Here is a 7,642-nt window from a genome sequence, read left to right on the forward strand (position 1 = left end):
TAACCACCATAGATAACAGGTAAGCACCATAGACAACAGGTAAGCACCACCATAGAAAATAGTATGGTGCTTCCTTGTCATCTATGCTGCATCATACGGCGCTTAGTGCTTACTAAGGTGCTTACTATGAAGCTTACCTGTCATCTAGGGTGCTTACTATGGTGGTTACCTGCCTTCTATGGTGCTTCCCTGTCATCTGTTGTGCTTACCATGGTGCTTACCTGTTTTCTATGGTGCTTACTATGGCATTAAATGCCCTAAAACGGCACAATAAATTCAAAATGGTTGACTTCCTGTCGGGTTTACGCCATGGCTCCAAGGCTCCTTTTTTGTAAGCCGGGACATGATACAGGTGCGTACCAATTTTTATACATGTAGATGAAACTATATTGTGGGGCTTCAACTTGGGGCAATATTGAGCCATTAGTCCACTACCCTTTTTGAGACCAATAAAAGATGTAATGTTTTGCCACTTGTGATGTGTGTGCAAAGTTGGTTTTTGAGCACGTTTGGGCCCTCATAAACACGATTAATTTGTGCAAAGAATAATACCTTTTTTTTTTGCATTTCAATAGGGCTTTGCCTGCAGCGCTCGGGCCCTAAACATAATTTATATTGACATAGAAATGACATCACTGTTTTTTTATCCACATTTGGTTCCATACATATAATCTGTCACTGAACAGTTAACACATTGACTGCAAAGGACGTAATATTACGTCTTCTCAAATCCAACCCTTCACTGCCACAGACGTAATATTAACGTCATCATGGTGTTTTGAGTGATTTACGCTAGAGGGCGCTCTTCCCCAACCTATGAATGCTGCTTTGACTTCCATAGAAAATGTCGTAATTTAAAAAAAGAAATCACCTGGTCCACTGTAATGTTATTAGATTTATAAATATACATCTTACATAAATCTCTCTTTTTTTTGGGTGAAAACAACCTATATTCAACTGCCAATAACTACAGAACGGACAATCGCGGTTACAATGTTTTTTTTTCCAGTGGAAAAAAATATTCCGTGGATCGTCAAAAAAGACTCAAAATAAGGTAAATCCGCTGGAAGTGGCGGATGAATTAATTAATTAATACCTGCCAATAAATGTGTTAAAACAAAACAAAAATATAACAATACTTCAAATGCTAAAATTATGTTTATACACATCACCAAGGGGTATGAATTTAAGTTCATGTTTTAATGCAATACAAATATACTGCAAGACTAAGGCCAGTCATGGACGTCACATTTGTTGGTAATGTTTTGTCATTTGTTTTGTCATTGTTGATGGACATTATGTGGTATGGATTTAAATTCATCTTTTAATGTAACAAAATTAACATATCGTCAGTGTCCAGCCGGGACCAGCTAACTCCATTTTCAGTTTTTTTTTTTTTTTTTTTTCATAAATCAACGCTATTGAACCCCTCTACATCTGTGTAATTTTTTTTAAAATAATAACATATGAAAAGTATTAAAAAGCGCCTCTGACGAAAACTCCTAACTCCATTGGACCCTCAAACTGTCCGTCAAAAACAAACAACTCCTCCCTCCTCTCAGGCTCTCGAGAAGCTCTGCTCTGTATGAGGCAGACAGGGAGAAGATTTTTCAATGCTTTTGGGAGAACATAAACTGGGAAGAGAAGAGAATGTATGTGCAAGGTTTGATAGATGTCACCCCAGTAATGAGGAGAAGGGTGTCTTCACAAAGGTCATCTGCTCGTGTTTTCTTTTTAAATGTCAATGGACAGAGAATGAGTGTGTGCAGGAGTTTGTTTCAAACATCTCCAAGAGCTCAAGGAGATCATGCCAAAAGACTTTCACAGCTTTTATGACAATCTAAAGCACTAAGAAACACCCACCACACACACGCAACACACAACACACAACAGTGTGATAATAAAATGTTGATAGGTATATGATAGGTAAATTCAACTGTGGTTGTTATTGTTAGTGCAGTAGGCTACAGATTTGACAGATTCTATTTTTCATGAATGTATTTTGTATTTATATGCCATTTATTTATTGTTGGTGTGCCATGATCGCTTTTGTTAAATACATGATTGAGTATTGAGGCAGAATTGTTTGTTGCACTCAACTGTAGAAGAACAACAGTGGTAACAGTTAGATCCATGGTTGTTTACAATGCATGTTAAAATAAAAGTTGTTTAAGTACAGAATTCAGCTTGATCTATAGTATATGAGGATGGCGCTCACCATAAATAGCTGATCTCCAAGCTCACAATGCGTTGTGATGTGTTGTGAGCTTTGAGATCCATTGCCAGCTGTTCTTATCAATGATGGACAAAACCTCCTAACTCCACTTGCACTGGATTTGGGTAAAGTGGTGATAATATAATGACACATGCAAGTATCTGATAATATATAAAGTCACAATACCAAGTTTGATGCGGCAGTATTGCTTTGTTTTAAAAATATAAGGTTTTCTTCATTTCCTGAACAATTACCATTTTGGATTTAGCTGGTTCCGGCCGAACAGCAGAGATATGACATTAACAGGAGCACTAAAGACAGTCGTGGACATGATCTGCTCGGTCATGTTTTGTTATAGTCACTGATGCCAATGTTTCAGAACTAGTATGATTTTACCGAAAGTGTTCATGTCAGCAACCGCTGTTGCCTACTCAACTTAATGCAAGGTTTTATAGGTAAGCATTTCCAATGTTGTTTGCATTTGTAAGGTTTCTCTCTAGTGAATATTCTCTTGTTGTAACTGTATGGACATAAAGATGACAATTCTGATTCAGACTACAGCTTATGCTGAACTTTTTTCAAAATTATGTTCACCTCCTCCACAAGACTAATGAATCGATTCGGCTGTCACTAATGCTCTCTGTCTCGTGCTGAGAGCCCATACTTCCCAGTTAGAAACTTTCACTGTGCTCTTTACCTCAATAAAATTATATAGGGTGCACATTGCAATCAATACTTGTGGGTTATTTCGAAGCCTGTTTATTTATTCATTTATTTGTTTACTTAAATTGCCCATTTCAAATAGACCCAACTGCTACTTTGGGGCACAAGTAGCAGGAACAATGTGATTGTTATTTTAAGGCTAAAAGACAGTTGTCTTATGTTGACCGTAGATATTGCATCATTACATACTTGTAAATGAGACTTTGGAGAACTTCATGTAAAAATGAAAGTAAAAAGTGTATTTCATTCTTTTAATTACAAGTTACAGTTTAATCAGAATCAATATCAATCTTGTTTTCATATACATTGAACGTGGACATAATATAATAAGAATAGTGTTAGAAATCTAAGTTGAGTGGGGTGAAAGGGCCTTTCTGTGTGGAGTTTGCATGTTCTCCCCGTGTCTCCTAGGATAGGTACCCTCACAAAAACATGCAGTAATCCTGGTCACTATACTGCCTCCCCCTGGCCAGCTGGGGCGCCTGATGGAGGGGAAAGGAACTGGTTGGAATAACGTGTTCCTTCCACGCGCTACATCCAACCAGGGAAACTCTCCCGTCAGGTGATAAGAAGGTCAGTTGGCTCTCATGCATTGAAGGAGGCATGAGCTCGGCCCTGGCCTCCCTAGGTTGGCAGAGGGAAGGTAGTGCCCAGGATTACATAGACAATTGGCACTGGGTGTAAAAAAATAGGGGTTACAAAATCGTGGGATACAAATTTATAAAAAAGAAACAAAAGAAATATAAGTTGAAATACTTGAAAAGTCTGAAGAGGTGCATTTAGTCAAAGATACTAAACAGTTATATGTTTGGTCTAGTAGCAAGAGGATAGAAGAAGATTTACATTCACACATTAAGGCTGAGCAAAGCCATGTCTAACTATATTTTACAACGCATTTCATACACTGGGAACAAATCATAAGCAACATGAACAAATATGAAGACAAAACAATGCTAGGGGGAGTCCTGAGGGAAGTGGGGTCTCTGACCAAACTCTGAAATAAAACGTTGACTCAATCATGCTTCACCCTGAGAGTGACTGTACAGAAATATTCCATTACACTAAGCATTGATATATGTGATATGGAATAAGATAATTCATATAATGGGCTATACATTTGTGGAACCACAACGTGTGTGTGCGTGTGTGAGTGAGTGTGTGTATGTGTGCGCACACACATGCGTGTGTGTATGTATGCGTGCGTATTGCATCTTGTATCAGCATATTGCCCAAACTATCTCACAGTATGGTGTTGTTTGAGGTGAGGAGAGAGGTGACAGAGAACCTTACACAGAGTTCACAGTTTTTAAGGTCCTGTGTTCAGTTGCACAGGTGAGTCCTTAATGCATAACTCCATCTAAAATGTTTTCCACATTGGTCACAGTGGTAGGGTTTCTCTCCTGTGTGAATTCTCTGGTGATCTTTGAGATTACCACTTACACTGAAACGTTTCTCACACTGGTCACAGTGGTAGGGTTTCTCTCCTGTATGCGTTCTCTGGTGTCTGTTGAGATCACTGTGTTTGCTGAACCTTTTCCCACACTGGTCACAGTGGTAAGGTTTCTCTCCTGTATGTATTATCTGGTGAATGTTGAGATCACTGCGTCTGTAGTACCTTTTCCCACGCTGGTCACAGTGGTAGTGTTTTTTCACTGGTAATTTGTCAGGAAAGACATCTGGGATGGAAAATGAGAGGAGAAAAATGTACTGTTGATAAACATGAACATATTTAGACAGAGCATGCAAGCTACCGTTTTTCTCCAAATATTAGCCTGGCAGCTAATTGGGGGTTGACCCTATTTTGCGTATTACACGCTGGTCCAAGTAAACGCTGGGACAACTATTTACATTTTCTTAAGCTTAATTTATACTTAGTTGCATGATGGTGCCGCACGTCAAAAATAGCAGATCTACAAGCTCACAACAAGATGCGGGCGTGACACTTTTTCTGCGAAGTTGCTGGCACAGTGACAAAGACCGCCCTCCCCACCAGGCTTCCCTCCCCTGAACACAGAGAAATTCTGTTCGTATAGATGTTCGGCCAAGCCAGATGCACAAAAATTATAAAATTATATAGGGTGCACATTGCAATCAATACTTGTGGGTTATTTTTAAGCCACATGTTTATTTATTCATTTATTTGTTTACTTAAATTGCCCATTTCAAATAGACCCAACCACTACTTTGGGGCACAAGTAGCAGGAACAATGTGATTGTTCTTTTAAGGCTAAAAGACACAGTTGTCTTATGTTGACCATAGATACTGCATCAAAGTGTACTTGAATGTAAAAATAAAAGTAAAAAGTGTATTTCATTTTTTTAATAACAAGTTACAGTTTAATCAGAATCAATATCACAGTTTAATAAGAATCAATATCAATCTTGTTTTCATATGCATTGAACTTGGACATAATAGAATAATTGAATAAGAATAGTGTTGGACATAATAGAATAATTGAATAAGAATAGTGTTAGAAATCTAAGCTGAAATACTTGAAAAGTCTGATGAGGTGTATTTAGTCAAAGATACTAAACAGTTATATGTTTGATTTAGTAGCAAGAGGATAGAAGATTTACATTCACACATTAAGGCTGAGCAAAGCCATGTCTAACTATATTTTACAGCGCATTTCATACACTGGGAACAAATCATAAGCAACATAATGAACAAATATGAAGAAAAACAATGCTAGAGGGAGTCCTGAGGGAAGCGGGGTCTCTGACCAAACTCTGAAATAAAACTTTTACATCATGCTTCACCCTGAGAGTGACTGTACAGAAATATTCCATTACACTAAGCATTGATATATGGGGTATGGAATAAGATAATTAATACAAATATTTTTGGAAATCTCTATGGGAAAAATTAATGGGATATATATTTGTGTGTGTGTGTGTGTGTGTGTGTGTGTGTGTGTGTGTGTGTGTATGTGTCGTGTATCAGCATATTGCCCAAGCTATCTCACAGTATGGTGTTGTTTGAGGTGAGGCATTACAGAGAACATTTCCACAGAGCTCACAGTTTGTAAGGTCTTGTTCAGTTGCACAGGTGAGCCCTTAATGCATAACTCCATCTAAAATGTTTTCCACATTGGTCACAGTGGTAGGGTTTCTCTCCTGTATGAGTTCTCTGGTGAAGTTTGAGGTCACTGCTTCTACCATACCTTTTCTCACACAGAGCACAATGGTAGGGTTTCTCTCCTGTATGAGTTCTCTGGTGAATTTTGAGATTGCTCCTGAAGCTGTACCTTTTCCCACACTGGTCACAGTAGTATGGTTTCTCTCCTGCATGACTACTCATGTGACTAATGAGCTGAAAGTTCTGGCTGAAACCTTTCCCACACTGCTCACAGTTGTAGGGTTTCTCTCCTGTATGAATTCCCTGGTGACGTTTGAGATCACTGCTTGTGCTGAACCTTTTACCACACTGGTCACAGCGGTGGAGTTTCTCTCCTGTATGAATTATCTGGTGACGTTTGAGATGACTGGTTCTGCTGAACCTTTCCCCACACTGTTCACACTGGTAGGGTTTCTCTCCTGTATGAATTCTCTGGTGACATACAAGATGACTTCTTTTGCCAAATCCTTTCCCACACTGGTCACAGTAGAACTGTGTCTTCATTGGTAGTTGGACAGGAAAGACATCTGGGATGGAGGATGAAGGGAGATATAGAAATAATTCGTGAAAAAACTAAATGTTTTTAAATAAAATACAAGCTGTTTTCTATTAAAAATGTCTAAACATTTCATATTACCTATTTATTCAAATTGATTGAATCTAGGCCTGGTGTCTGTTTAATACATTTACGTTACACATGGTGGCAAAAACAACTGCCAGGCTAGGACTGGCCAGAGATTCACATCAACTTAACTCAACTTAACATTTACTGTCACATCAAAGGTATACACACTACAAGGTATACACACTACTATACAGAAAGTCATACAATCAGTTTACAGGTTACTGGTATGAAAAGTGAAACATATGTACAAGAGAAGAATAGTTTGGGGAGGGGGGGTTGGGGGGGTAGGTTAAGACTTTGACTTTGTCAATATGGCATTGTGGGGAAAAATACATTACGTGCATGATATGTACATGGCGTGTGGTATAAGGTATTGATATATATTATATATACATGGTGTGTGGTTATAAGAACCATGGTGTGTGGGAGGAGGCAGTTCAAAAGCAGCAGTTATAATGGCAGTGGCAGTTCAAAAAGCAGCAGATGTAATAACAGCAACCGTGACGGAGTACATCAGGGTTCCCCAATTTCTTTTTTCAAATGGCCAAATTATGTCAAGGACACCAAGCCGAGGGCAGCGGCATTCGGGTGGGGTGCTCCAGTTAAAGTTTTGTTGTCGTATTGTCAGACAGTGTCAGACTATTAGCATCATTATCAGCGGTGGTAGTACTAATAATTTAGGCCTGGCATTCTCAAATTCTGTGTTGAGGGTCACACAAGAAAAAAAATCCACTCTTGAAACAAAAGTCCAGAACCAAACATTTAATTACAATTTACAATTTAGGCATTTAGCCCACGCTCTTAATCCAGAGCGATTTACAGTAAGCAAGGAAAACACAATGTAATACATCAAATGCATAGAAATAGTAATCTAGGATCATAGGTAAACCAAGAACCTATCAGTCTAAACAGTATAATATCAAAACAACTTATAATATGTATATTGAAACTATACACACTA

Source organism: Gymnoscopelus braueri (genome assembly GCF_963280865.1).
Source record: "Gymnoscopelus braueri genome assembly, chromosome: 24".
Taxonomy (NCBI): Eukaryota; Metazoa; Chordata; class Actinopteri; order Myctophiformes; family Myctophidae; genus Gymnoscopelus; species Gymnoscopelus braueri.